The following is a 14,771-nucleotide window of genomic DNA, read 5'->3' on the forward strand; positions in this document are numbered from 1 at the left end:
CACCTCATCCCAAAAGACACTCTGACCGCAGCAATAATGAGGACTTCAGGGGAGAAAGAGGAAGAGTTCAGCTACGTGGCAACTAGCCAAGCCATGCTATTTACCCTCAGGCAAAAGAGCAATCTGTGGCCTGTTTGTTTTGCTTTGCTGTATTTATAGCTGCAGCCAAAGTGCCCATGCTGTGGGGAAGAGCTGCCAAGCGTAGGCCAGCACTTGGTGGATTGAGCTGTAGCAACTCGGGGCTAATCCACCGCGTTTTCCTGGCACGGAGGTGACAGACTGGGCCGTGTCACCTCCACAGAGCCCGGCCACGGGGCCCAGCCCCAGTGAGAGCAGCGTGGGCCTGGATTTAGGAGCAGACTTGGCTCTTACTTGGCTGTCATTGTAGACACATCCTTAGTGTTTTCATTGCTGGGGGAAACAAACCCTTTGGCATGTGCTTCCCTTCACACCCCGTGCGGATCCAGCTGTCTCTGCTCGGGAGCAGATGGCGGAGCGAGAGCGGAGATGCCTCAGGTGAGTCGGGCTGGGAGATACAAGTGTGAAGAGACACATCCTTGCATTGTCAAAATATTGGGATGTCTAGTTAAACCAGAACAGAAGGGATTGCAGAAGCCACCAGCTCCCCTGGTAACAGCACACGGGTCCGTGTGTAGGCTGGAGGAGCGCACAAAGGTGGCGTTGGCACCGACTTGCAGGTTCTGGGGGTGGGCTGGGTGCCCTGAAAGGGGCACTGCAAACAATAACAGGAGCATTCAAATGCCACAAAGCTCATTTTATCGGGGAGATGGTGTGTACTAGAAGCGGTTGTTGCACACAGTTCCTTTGATGGGTCTCAGCAGATAGCACCAATTATAAAATTATTAACAAACGAATGTGCTCCTTCGCTCCAATTAAATGATAAGAGCCAAAGCAAAGGGGCAGATTTTTATCATTATCAGATTACAGGCCCATATTGTGCTGATAATAAAGCAGGCACTTCCTAATGCGTTGCCTCTAATATGGCTCCTTAGATTATTGTTTGGCTGTAGAAGAAATAAAAGGAACTTTGCAAAAGCAATAATAACGTGGAAGTGTCTTTATCACAGGCCGTTCCAGGCAGCGTAACAAAAAGGGCCCACGATGACTCAGGCCGATGACAATGAGGATAATAAGAACATCAGGAGTGGGGAGGGTGCCCACACAGCAGAGCACTGGGCCAGAACATCTCGAGTCTGTTCAAGAGATAAAGCCTTAAGAGGGAGTTCGCTTCAATCGGAGAGGCAGTTTGCTGCAGCCTCTGGAAAAGCGAAAAGAGCCACAGGAGGAGGAAGAAAGGAATGTTAAAAGCTCTTCTGGGGGTTGAAGTAGTGGTTCTCTCCTATTCTTCTTCCCCCAGAAAGTCAGGTAGGATTTGGGATGCGGCTACAAATACGCAGTCCCTCTTTCACTGCCTGAAATCTGATGTTCCAGAGGTGATCAAATGTAATTAGGCAGCGCAGTACTAATTCAGCTGCCATGTGATACGTTGAAGGAGGAGAAAACCAACTGCATGGGAGGGGACACAGAATGAGTTTCCCCTTGGTGACCCTGAAGCAATCACACCTAGAAGCCTGAAAGCTGATTTTATTTTCCTCTCTGCAGGTGAGAGACAGCAGTTTAAGGAAAAGAGAGTCCTACTCTGACTCTCCGCCTTGCAATGTGTTAGGTTGTTAGGCTGGTAAAATATGTAGGGGATGTGATTCCCTTCCTGTACTGGCATAAATCAGAAGTCACTCTGGCTGTGCTGATTTACACAAGATGAGGGTTTGGCTTAACAAAATTATAACAGCATAAAGCTGGTGAGGAGGAAAGGTCAAGCCTGCCATATCTGCCTCAAAGCATGGTGATATCAGCCATGAAATTGTGATCATGACTGATCAGGGAACCTCGTCATTAAGTGATTAATTATTATTAATTATTATTTATCACTCTAGCACCAGGGAGCCCTCGTCACATCTGTGTTAAGTTCCCTTGAACCTGGATCTGCTCCAAGTTTTCTGAAGTCCTTGAGTTTGCAAAGCAAAGCTGCTGATCTTGTAAGAACAGGTCCTGGAGTTTAATACTCCCAGGACCTACAGTCCTCAAAGGAAAAGTGCCATAAATGTGTGTGTTGCTTGGAGAGAGAGGAAAGGAAGGAGCCCAGCAAAGTAGAACTGGGAAATAATAACGCTGTGAAAATGGTGAGCTAAAATTAGAGCTGAGCTTAACTCGGGGATAGTTCTTGGACTGGGGGGGTTGAGGGGGCTACAGGCTCACGTGCTTCTAATTAACCATCCTAATAATTAGATCAAGCTATCTCACAGGACTAATGCCAATGAATTTTGCTCTCATTTTCATCAATGTAAATCACCACTCTCGTGTCAGCAGAGCTGTGTTGGATTTACACCCAGTGTAACAGAGGTTGGAAAGCATCTGCACTGAATTCCTGCCAGTTCTTTTCCAAGGCTCCCTGCAGAGACTTCAGAACCAAGTGACACTGGCCCTCCTGGGCATCAGAGGGCCACTTGAAAGGCTAATTAATGTTATCTCTGTGCCAGATCAAAGAGGTAAAGGACTGCTTTCTTGTCCTGATGCAGCACCAACACGTACAGTTTTACAGCCCCAGCCTGTTGGCTGCTGATTCTGCTTTCATTACCTGTTATTTACAACCCCGCACACAAAAAGGTCTATTTTATTTATCTGTATGTTTTTGGTTCCCGGGAAGATCTTCAGCAGCGAGCTGAGTCAGCAGGATCTCAAGTCAAACAACAAGTCTCCTTCCCTGCAAGACATTGAAACCCCTGATGTTGAGCCTGACGGGGGAGAACTCTTTCCTTTCGATGTGCCACATCGCTCTGTTTTGCTTCCCATCTTTCCCTGCAAGCAGGAAACAGCCCTCTTGAATATAATTTCTATTGAAAGCAAATGGTGTCTATGTCTGATTAGTTCTGGCTTGAGGCTGTATCAACAAGCTCACTGTTGGTCCTGCATTTGCAGCCTGGAATATTTTAGGGCACTTGAGTCTGACAGATTCATGTTTATTACATTAAACCATTTTATCATTGACTCGCCAAAGTGTTATTCTCCCAGCTGGCAAGAGGCAGTGGGGAGGGGGGGAATCAAAGCGAGCTACACCACTGGCCCAAGTGGTGGCAAAAAGGGCAAATCATCTAGACAGAGCCTCAGAAGTCCTAATTCTGCTCTTGTTCAGGGCCTGATCCTGCCTCTGCTCTATAAAGTGCCAAAGCTGTGGTGGAAGGGTTACACTGTTGATGTCGATCAGGGAACCCTCTGGAACGAGTGGAATTAGATTGAGACACAGCGCTGGGTAAGTGAGGATCAGGCCAGGCAGGTTCTGGGCTGTGCAGAGCAGGGGCTGTGCTGGGCTCCCCCCCCAGCGTGTCCCTGTCCCCATATCACACACACCAGCCCCCCTCTCCCCCACCAGGAGCTGCAGCCCTTCCTCAGTGCAAACATCAGCACAACTCTTCTGTGTCAGCAAATAAGACCTGCAAGACAAAGAGGGAGCTGCGAGAGGAAGTGTCTTTGCTTTTTATTTTATTCTCTTGCTAAGCTGTTTCTGCAACTGCAACTGTACAAACAGAATAAGTCACCTTTTCCCCCCAGCAGCCCAGGGCCTCAAGACAGGGCAGGATTCTGTTCACATTTCCTCTCTGGGGACAGGGTTTCCATTACACCAAGGCCCCTCTGGCTCACTCTGGCAGCCTACAAAGGTCTTGAAAGGATTGGAAAATGTCCCCTGCCAGCTTCCCTCGCTCAGGAGAGCTCTGGGCTCACACAGGGCTGGCACAAGGCCTCGGATTGCTGCGGGAGCCTCCGCTCTGTGGGGAATCCCAAGGGGTCTCTTTCCAAACAAAGGTATACATTTCAAAACATCCCACGGAAGGGAAAACACCAGCCCCAACCAGAAGAATGTTTTGAAGCAATCAGACTGTTTCATTTAAAACCAACCCGAGTCTGGCAGCCTCCTCCGTTATTTTTCATTCTTGTTTAACATCCAGAAGTCTCCAAGGAATTTGCTGGTACATTTGCTCTGCTTCACCACAGGTCTCCACAGAGCGACTGTAACAGGCAATGTGCGGCCTGACTTTGTCACCCTGCCCATCCTGTCATTCTGAAAAATCAGAGTAATCCTTAATATTTCCCAGAAGTAACTTCTGCCCAGGGCTCCTACAGGTGTTTTACCTGTGCTGTTGGCAGCTGTGTATTGGAAAGACAAGGGAGCCCAAGGAATGGCAGGTGCTGAAGGTAATCAGAAGTGAGCTGAAAGTAAAGAATTTTAAACTGAAATGCTTGTCCAGTTTTTCCTTGTCAACAAACAAAGGTGAGAGATATAAACTCCCAGAGTACAGATGTCCTGTGCTGTGAGGGGGGGAATAGTGGGTTGGGGATCTGAGAGCAAGTGGATTCCTGGACTTGGTTAAAGAAAAAGGTTGATGCTACTTATCCCAAGCGATTTGGTATGTGGGGTTTCTGGGAACTGTATCTTTACCCTCATTTTAGGGATGTAAGGCAACTAGAGAAGTGACAGGCAGCAGATTCAGGAGTGGTAGAGCTCCAATGAACATCAGGCTTCCCAAGTCCCAGGCCTGTTCCTTGTCCATTAAACAGCACAGCCCTCCTTGCTGCCTGCACATTGTCCAAGGCTCTGCTTAACAGTCCAAACCATTTGCAAATGTAAAGAAGAGAAAATAAACCAGATGAAAGCCAATCAGAAACCAAGAAAAGTCCATTAAGATCATCTTTGGTAACCCTCCATTTAGCCTGTTCTTTAAAGAAAACTGGCTGAACATCTGAAATGTGTTTGCTCTGCAGACAGATAACTCTGAAAGTCTCTGAAGAGCTCTAAGCTTTCTTAAAAGGAAGCAAAAGACTCTGTGTCGTGCCACATAAGACATTAATCTTTAAATGTTACGCAGATGACTGGGGAAAGAGGCCATTTGTTACAGGAGGGAAAAGAGAGAAAGTGGGGTTGTTTTTTTTTTTTGGCTGTGCTGCCAGGAGAGCCAATTCCCCTCTGTGGGTTTGATGCATTGTTTCATAAGTAACAGTGTTGGTTTTGCACGGGAGCAGCTCTCAGAAACCGTAACGTTTAATGCAGAATTAAATGTATTCCAGCAGAGAGGTTTTCTTTGCTATTTTTGCTGTCAGTGGAGCAGGATGTGCCTCAGAAAGTTGCTCTCACTAATGCCCCCTGATCCTGCAGCGAAGGCATCAGCTGGTTTGTGGTCCTTGTGTCAAATGTTGGTCTCTGTTCACGCTAGACCATTTCGGGGATATTTTTGTCTTCAAAAACTGTTGCCATTGCAGAAAGCGAGCCAGAAAACACATACATTGTGTTGTCCTGGGCAAGAGATGTTATTTTTGTTCTTTCTTCCGTGGTGTGTGTCTTTCTGAAAGCAAAAGTAATTTGGGCTAATGGAACGTGCTGTTTGTGCGCAGAAAAAGTGCACGGCACTGGAAGTGCTGGAAAATGCAGCTGTTGTTGGGATCCTCTGTTTATGCCTGTGCAGAGCAACAAGGTCTGGAAGCAGAGCAGTTTCCCAAAGGTGGTTCCCAGAACAGGCAGCAGTGCTGTGAAACTTGGTCACATTCCTCCAGGAAATCAGTCGGGTGACATCCCAGGGTGGGGAATTCTACATTTTGCTGCTCAGTGATGTGGCTTCTTGACCACACTAGGAGATATTGTAGACTGCTCTTGTTAGGAGGAAGCTGATGCTGAAGTCAAGAATCCTTGGGGCAATTTTCCTTACATGGATCTACAAAGGTCTGGTTTTCAGAGCAGGGGAGGAAACCCCACAGCCTAAAGCAGCAGCTCCAAACCTTTTGTACATAAACACAGCTCAGAAACTCGTTCCGTGTCTCTGCCTCCCCACAAAACACTCATGGTTGTGTTTGAATTTCCTTTGCTGCTCCTTTTTTCACTCCCTCTCCAAATTAAACCAGGAATTGTCCTCCTCAATGTATCCATGCTCGGGGCAGCTCTGCATTTCCTCCCTGTTTTCAGTGTGTGCATGTGCTTAACTGCAGTTACTTTATCGAGGAATAACAGTTAAAACCCACCAGTTTCAGTGGGGTTTACCCCAATCTGTAGCAAAAGCCTGACCTTCCCGTTAGAGATGGCTCTGCTTTGCATGCAAGAAACGTTCCCAGAATGCTGAGTTACCCTCTGGCACGTTTACCTCTCCACGGGCATCATCAAAGCACAAGCTATCACTGCTGTACCATCTAGCACGGCTCCTCCTAATGATAATATTTTTCTCATCTTAAAACAGCTCGAACAACCATGACTAAGTACCCAGCAGGTCAGTTGGGAATAATCAGGTTTCTGCCTGTTTCACACAGAGCCAGGCCTGTAAGGCATCCCCGGGTCTCTGCGTCACACGCCCGGGCTTTGGGGGGGAATTGCCATTAATGGCTAAGAATGTGCCTTGGCTTTTCTCTTAATCTCTTATCACAAGATTAGCTAATGTCTGCAAAGCCCAGGAGGATTGGGTAATGATAAGGGATCATCAGGAGAGATGGAAAGATAAGTATTGTTCTCTAAGAAACCGTCAGGGTTCCTTCCAAGGAGATAATTATCTCCTGCTCTCTGCAAGGGCTCTGCTCACACAGGCCCCCGGCCCACAGGCCCCTGGAGCTCCTGCTGACGTCCTCCCAGGGGGAATTGGTGCCTGGATCTCCTCATTTGGTGTGAGTGGGTGTAATCCTGGGCCATCGGAGCTTGCACAGCCCCTGCAGCCTCTGGCTCCACAGTCACAGAATCCCAGAATATGCTGAGCTGGAAGGGACTGACAAGGATCATCCAGTCCAGCCCTTAGCCCTGCACAGCACCATCCCCAAGAGTCACAGCATGAGCCTGAGAGCACCATCCAAATGCTCCTTGAGCTCTGTCAGGCATGGTGCTGTGCCCACTGTCCTGGGGAGCCTGTTCAGTGCCCAGACACCCTCCAGGGGAACAACCTTTTCCTAATATCCAACCTACACCTCCCCTGACACAACTTCAGGTCCTGTCACTGGTCCCCACTGGTCCCTCCTCTCCCAAGAACCACAGGGGGTTGGAGACCACCCTCCTTGCGTGGAGGATACTTGGCATCATCAGCCCCAGAGTAAAGGTGGATGTTCCACTCCCCTTTTCTTTTTCCCTGCTCCACAAAGGGCTGGAAGAGCAGCGCAAAGACCCTTCTGGTTGTCTGTGTCTCAGCACACAGAGCTGGGCAGTCACAGGCAATGGAGCTGCTGAGACATTCCTTTCTATCAGCTGCTCATAACCTGTCTCAGCTGAGCCAGTCACCCACAGTGTGTGCACATTCCCAGCTGTTCCAGTGGAAAACGAGACTGATTCCTCTAATCTGCCTCTCCCCACGACTACAGCTCAGGGCTCCCCGGGGCAATTATTTCTTCTGAGCTGATGTTTTGGTGAACAATCACTCACACCCCGCAAAGCAAGTGTCAGGGCTCCAGCAGAGCAGGAAGGGCAGGAGCAGCCATCCTAAAACAGCTGGAACTGAGGAACTGGCAACGGGTTCAATGTTTACTCCGCATTTTGGTGGTTGTGGCACAAGCCACAAAGGAGAGAGGTTGGAAAGGCACTAACTCCCAAACCACAGTGTCTTCAGGGTAGTGTTAGATCTGGACTGAGGACTCCAGCACACAGGGGGATGGAGGCCAGTCCTGATCCCCACTTAGACCCTGGTTCTCCTTCCTCCTGCACTCCCTGCTGTTCCAAGCACAGTTACCTTGGATTTGCTCTTTAGAGGCTCTGTGCTGCTGACTACCCAGTTCATTATCTCCTTGTAATTGTTTTGTCTTCTCTGATCTTTTGTTCACCTGTGAGGAGTGTACAATCAGTTTTGCTCTCCTCTGACATGAGTTACATGCCTTTTGAACCCTGGCTGATTAAAGTCTCTTCCTTCTTCAAGTAAATTGGTTCCCATAGAGCTGTCCACTAGTGTGACTCCATTCACTGTCTGAATTACACCTTCCCAGCTGACAGATGGATTGCTCGAGGGGTTTGTGGTCATTGTGCCAACCTCAGAAGTTTGGGGATGATTATACTCCCAGCCTGGTCAGCTTGCTTTTGTTGTTCCTCGGATGTTTCTTTTTCCACTCTAAATATTAGTGACAAATGTCCAGCCTCCAGCCTGACTGTTCTCATCCCTCTGGAGCCCCAGCTGTGAGGGAATAATACTGTTACCTGTGAGTTTAGTTGCACTTTTGGGACCCCCTCCTGGCTGCTATTACTCATTGTAAGGACCTGCTCCCAACCTTCACTGCATTTCAGTGAGGAATGGAAGCCTGAAAAGGAGCTGGAGCCTTCTAGGCCCTGCAGTATTGCTTCTGATAGTCTTTAATTTGTACATAAATGTACAGAGATTGGCACAACACAAAGAGGATTTGAAGGATTAAGCTTGAGAGGCTGTGCCAAAAAAAGAGGAAGATGAGTACAGATGATGTGAGGCCACCCCAGAGTCATACCTGTGTTCTGTGCAGCCTGGAAGCCCCTGTCTGGTACCCTCTGCAAGGGCTGGGGATGACAGTTGTTTTCTGCACAGCTCAGCCAGGGGGGATTAAATTCTGCATTGTTGTTTTCAGAGCTTTCTGCAGCCTCTGCCTGGCAGGCAAAAATACTTGGGAATTTGGCCAGTAACCGTGGTAATTGGCCAGTATGTCAGGTATTTATTTGAATGTCAATTCAAACAGAAATCAATAAAAATAGTAATCCTTAGCATGAAACTGAATAATGAAGCAGTGGTAGAATTAGAATTTTTTAGCAGAAAGAAATACTTTTTTTATTACTTAAAACAAGCTTAAATTAACAGCTGCAGATAATGATTCCCCAGAGCTAGATAAGGGGTTAAGGATCGTTGCTCTCAGTGATGACAGGCTGCTCACTAAATCTGGTGAGTTATGTTTCAAGGCTGAGGTTTTATAGCTCAGATATATTGTCTCAAAGTGAGTGAGACTTGGTTGACTGGCAAGCCAAATGACTCACAAATTGACCTGAAGAATAACTTTCACCCACCCCACCACCCCCCAAGCCTCCACTGGGTAAATGATGTTTGGAAACCACCAGCTATGTGACAAATTGCAAGATTCATCTTATTTGAAGAAGTGGAAAAGATGAGTGTCATCTGGAGACAAAGGGTCTTGTGTGCCAGGATTTTGGCAGGGGAGCCAAAATGTCATTTCAAAGGCTGATGTCATTTCAAAGGCTGCTGTTGCTCGTTGTGGCTTTGGGAAGTGAGGAGGGCTGACACCTACTTTGGAAAGACAGGTCTGGAGCACGTGGTATCACGCAACAAAGTCCCTGATGACAAGAACAGGCTCAGGGTGTCCCTGCTCCTTCCTGATCCACTTCATCCCCAAGGGCACACTGGGCACTGCACTGACTGTGTGTGTAAATAAACTGGATTGTGGAACTAAAAAAGTTTGCTTTCCTTTTCAGCTGATCCACTTTCCCAGTCCATTCTCAGCCTGGATGGGTCAGCACAGAGCAGGGGCTGTGCAGGGTAACACAGGGACAGGGATGGAGGGAACAACGGGCTGGAAGGTTTCATCCAACAAAGCCACAGCCCTGCTGTCTCATTGCCTTGAACTCGGCTGAACACTCATCAGACCAGTGGGTTCCTTCCAGTGGGTTCAGTGCTAATGGATTAGACGTGCACTTAGATTAGAAGCTGGATTTCAGTGCAGTTGTGCCTCACTCGCAGCTCTGTGAGGCAAGATGAGAGTCAGCTTGGGATGAAAAACTAAAAATATCAAAGAACTCTGGCAAACTGAGGATGGCCTGTTATTGCAAACTTTCATGGAGACATTTAAACCAGCACTGGGTGCCTGTGGCCAGCCCAGTACAGGTGCCAGAGTCCAGCTGCAGGGCATCAGAAAATCATAGAATCATTTAGAATCATTTAGAATCAGTCATGTTTTCATCCAGATGTCACTGAGGGAAAGTTTCTTTCATGTTTCTGTCACATTTAATGGCGTCTGAGCTTAAAATAAACCCACTAAAGGCTCAGCTTCACCTGGGATTGCAGCTCCTCTGTAATCATTTGCACTGGTAAGAGTGGTGTAATTCACATTTCATTTATGCCCACACCACAGCACAGGCAGCAGCAAGGGAATGTGGCCTCTTTTCTCACTGGAACCTCTAAGAACCTCTAAGGTGTCCAGCTCCAAGTATAATTTGGACACTTGTTGCAGGGTTTTGTGAGTCTTGTTTGCCTCTGCTAAGAAGAACAAAAAGCAGCTCTTAACTCAAGCTAAAATAGCAGTGAAAACAAAGCAATTTGCATTGAAACCCCCATTTGGAGTGGTAATTAAAGCAGCCTGGTTTGCTGTGCACCTGGGGCTGAGGTGCCCCAAGCAGACCACGTGTGCACAGCCACAGAAATGAGCTGGGACACCCAGCCTGGGATTTCTGGTGGTTCCCTACTCTCACCCATGTCCAGAGGCTGCCCACTGTATCTTATCTCCCTTGGAAGTATCGGTGAGGGAATGTTGTGAGGGAATTTGTTAGTATTTACTGGGGTCTGTCTCCCTGTAAACACAGCCCTGGTGATGCTGTTAGACATAAACTGGGTAAATCCAGTGCAGACAAGGATATATCGGAGAAACACAGACTAAAGCCTGTCAGATTTATTTTTATTTATGCCTGTTTCTACACACATAAAGCAGCTCTGCAAGACTTTGAAGGAGCCAGGAGATTCATGCTGTACTCCCCCATCCCCTCAGGAGCTGCATGCAAAGCTACACACTGGGCTTTGACAGCAAGGATTGAGCCCACAGCCTCAGGTTAAAGCTAAATTATTTGAGCAAGAGAAACAATACACAGACTGTGAAAAACAGCTTAAAGCCACTCATATCTGAAATACAGAAAGCTTGAGCCAGCACTCACTGAAGCCAGGGGTGTTCAGTGGGTTTGGCTGCCAGGAGATGGCCAGTTCCCACCTCTGAACTCTGCAGCTACCCAGGGAAAAGGGGCTGCTCCACACACAAGTGTGTAAGACCCATCTGTGGTTGTGTGTCTGAAGCAGAGCTCTCACTCCATTACATTTCCAGGACCAAACTATCCTCATCCTGCTTCCTTCCCTGCTTCAGCATGTGGGACTTCAGCAGGTGGCTGTTCCAACAGGATTTTCATCGTGTGCACGAGTAACTCCATTTCAATGAAAGGCTACCAGAGTTGTTCCCTGTCCATCAGTCCAACAGTGGTGACTTCTTGGTGAGATACAGAACTATTTCTGTCTTATCAGCTTGGAGCAAACCACTCAGGAGTTGTTGTTTCTCAGTCAGGTCTGAGTGGGGACGTAGCAGAGTGAGCCTCTCCTGGCAGTCTGGGGTGCTTTCCTGATCCATCTGGAGCTTGTGCTGGGTTTTCCAGGCCTAGGGCTGCAAATATTTGGGGCAAGAATAAAGACTCTCTTTCTCAGCAAACATAATCCTGTGCTATCTGACTGAAAACCTCTCCCTCTTGGTTTCTGCTTCTTTCTCTTTTGAGTTATCCAAGAGAGGACCAGTGGATCCCAGATTCTCTGCAGGCACCTGATGAAGCTGAGCCATCAGCTCTGGCTGCCCTGGCCCAGACCCCCCTGTATCCATGAGGTGGGATGTGGAGGAGCCAGGGGGTGCTGGGTGAGCAGGCACAGTGCCAAGGGAAGCTCTGGGAGCACAAGCACAACGTCTCTGCTCTCTGGCTGGCACCCACGTTGCCTCTCCCTCGAATCCCGTGGCTAATGCTTCCTTAATTTGCTCATCAGTAAAGTCCTTGACATCCATCCACTGAATTATGGTCTAATTGTGTGAGCTTCCCTGATAATGCCCTTCAATGACATCAGGCTTAGTAGAAAATGTTGATTTCTTGGTTGCCTGTATTTGTGCAAATGATGCTCCGTAGCCAGGGGACACTGGCTGTGGCTTTGGGAAGGAGGATTATAGCAGCTGGCACTTCAGAACCTGAGTGAACACAAACAGGCCATGGACAGAGGTGGGAAATTGAGGCAGGGGACAGATGAAGTTAATGTTGAGTACTGGGGACACTGATTATTTGGGAAGAGGGCTCAAGTCCCTGGATCTGCAGAGGTTCAGAGCAGCCCCACATCAAATGAAGTTTTCCCCATCCCTGGAAGTGTTTGCCCAGGCCCTGGAAGTGTCTGCCCAGACTCTGGAAATGTCCAAGGCCAGGCTGGATGGAGCTTTGAGCAACCTGGTCTAGTGGAAGGTGTCCCTGCCCGTGGCAGAGGGATTGGAACGAGATGATATTTAAGGTCCCTTTCACCCCAAGCCATTCTGGGATTCTCTGACAGGTTCTGCCTCCCACCCTGTGCCAGCAGGATTACAAATCCTGAGGCTTTGGGGAGGCATCACTCTGGGGACACATGGGGGAAAGATCTGTGGCAAAGACTCTTGTTCTGGGCATTTTTCTGCTCCTGCTTCAGGTCAGGGACCTGCAGACAGCTCAGGAAAGCTGTGTCTGTGCCTCTGGGGCTGCACTGCTGTTGTCATGTCTGACACTAATGGAGAGGACGTGTTTCTCCACCAGAAATTTACTGTCAGCCAAGTGATTTCCCCTTTCCTGGTAGTTCCAGTTCCCCTGTGGTTAAGTGAGGACTTTGGAGGTTAAAGTCTGCCAGGTCTGGATCAAGGTCAGCAAACCTGCCTTTGATTCTAAAGGTTTTAATTAACTTCGCACCACATAGAACCTGGGCATGCTTGAAAGAGAAATATAGATAAATTTTACATTTAAATATTTGAATAGTGCCTATATATTATGGTGGCTGTAAGAAAGCCCTGTTCAGGCCGGCTGCAGGAAGAGAGGAGATTTGCATAGCAGAATAATGGGTTTTGCAAATAAATCTGGTTCTTGAAATTTGTAGATTAGCAATAATATGTCTCCAGATGAGAAGGAAAGGTCATGGATGAATAAAGCAACAATTAAACTTTCAGGAGATTATTAAACTAAACACAAACCTGGCTAAATGCGTATGAGAGAATGTCAATAAAGGACAGGAGTGGCCTGTCAGGACTTGTGAGCCTCCAGGATATTAATGTTACCTGGAGATCTTTTCTTCCCATTCAGCTGCTCTTCTTGAAGTAACAGCCTTTGCAGATTCCTCCCTAATCTGGACAATCCATTAAATAACCCAGTTAATTTAAGCCATTTAAATCCAATAAGGCTGGTGTGTAATGCTATAAAACTCTAAACAAAATCCTTGGAGAATTACCACGTTAACTGTTGTGCTGCAGGCTCCATCCATGCCTGATGCTGGTGAGTAGGTGCCTTGTAGGGAGACAAGGAGGTCTCAGCACAGCAGAGGGAATACTGAGGTTGTGGAGAGGTGGGTTTTACTCTGAATCTGGGAAAAAAAAAACCAAAAAAACTAAAAGATAGTATTTTCCAAATGGGCCACGAAATAGAACTTTTATGACAGCGAGAATGAAAGTTGGGGGAAATTCTCATTTCAAAGTATTGAAAAGTTGTGTCCAGAAAACTCAACTTTTGTGGGGGGGGGCTTTCAGAAAGATCCTAAAATCAAACGTTCCTGAAATAAAAAACTTGTCCTTTCAGGGGATTTTTTGCAAAGAAAATTTAAAAAAAAAAAAAAAAAACCACCCCTTTCTTTGGAAAAACAATTTAGAAGTCCCAGGGACTTTCTGAGGAGAATATCCCATCTTCTCCTTTTCTCCTGCACCCCTGCAAACAGGAAGCACAGGAGGCACAGGGCTGACCATGCTCCAGACAGTGGCTATAACCTGTGCATCCACTCCTGGGCCTCCTCCCACAGCTGGATCTGGAGGAATGGAGCTGCACATGGACCTTCTCCTGCCTTGGAGCTTCACAGAGATCAAAGTTCCTGATGCTCAGCACGGCTCCTGCTGTGTGCCCAGGAGGAATCAGGAGTGTTCTCAAGCCCAGTGCATTAAAGAGGAAGCCTCTGGCAGGAGGTGGTACCCAGCTTGTTACCTGCCCTCACCTGCCAGGGGACCACTGTGTGGGCATGTTCCCATCCACGAAGGAAAAGGGTCAGAGAAAAGGCAAGTTTTCAATGTTTGTTTCTTCCCCTTCTCTCCTGAATCTCAGGAGTTAAGAATTAGGTGGGAAAATGAGAGTCCCAGCGAATTTCAGTGGACCAAGGCTCAGCCCTAACGAAGCTTTCCCTAGTTGGTGCCCCTGGGGTCAGTGAAACTGCCTCTTCCAAGCATATTTTGCCTCTAAATGTCAGCCCTGAATGACCCCAAACTGTGAAATGTCTGCCTGTTGCCTGGTTTCCAAGCAGCTCACTGCCCTCCCTTCTCTCACCCAGACACAGAGCTAAAAATCCAACACACACGGGGAGTCCTTCACCCAGAAACGGAGCCCAGACATGAAACAACCCTGCCAAAACAAAAACAACCTTCCCCATACCTCATTTCCCCTTTGGGGATCGTAGAGGAGCCACATATGAGAGACATGAGTCATATTGCCTGGTGCAGGTCTAGGAGATGCTCAGATATTACCTGAGCAGGGCAGGGAAGGAATGAGATGGAGCAATAACTCTCTGTGATGCAGCACTTCTCTTTGTGAGCTCCGAGGGCATTTTACAAAGGAACACAGTGTCAGGATCCTTGTTTTAAGAGGGGCACTGAGAGGAAGCATAAATTCTCCAAGGCCACACAGCCTCCAGTGTCAGAGCAAGGGTGAGAGAGCCTGGGCTACCCAGCCTTGCACTGTGCCTGGGGCCACGCTGCCCCAGTCAGGCTCTTGACATTGG

At 47.9% G+C, this 14,771-nt stretch overlaps 1 long non-coding RNA gene across 1 annotated transcript; it reads right to left on the reverse strand.

The window, feature by feature from the left end:
- Positions 1–10,727: 10,727 nt before the first annotated feature.
- Positions 10,728–14,512, reverse strand: LOC108506536. Its single transcript, XR_001877793.1, has 3 exons — positions 14,426–14,512; positions 13,245–13,376; positions 10,728–11,412 (listed from the first exon to the last, which is right to left on the reverse strand). It is a non-coding gene; the product is annotated as an uncharacterized LOC108506536 (long non-coding RNA).
- Positions 14,513–14,771: the final 259 nt, after the last annotated feature.

The sequence above is a fragment of the Lepidothrix coronata genome, unplaced genomic scaffold, assembly GCF_001604755.1.
Source record: "Lepidothrix coronata isolate B3197 unplaced genomic scaffold, Lepidothrix_coronata-1.0 Scaffold219, whole genome shotgun sequence".
Taxonomy (NCBI): domain Eukaryota; kingdom Metazoa; phylum Chordata; class Aves; order Passeriformes; family Pipridae; genus Lepidothrix; species Lepidothrix coronata.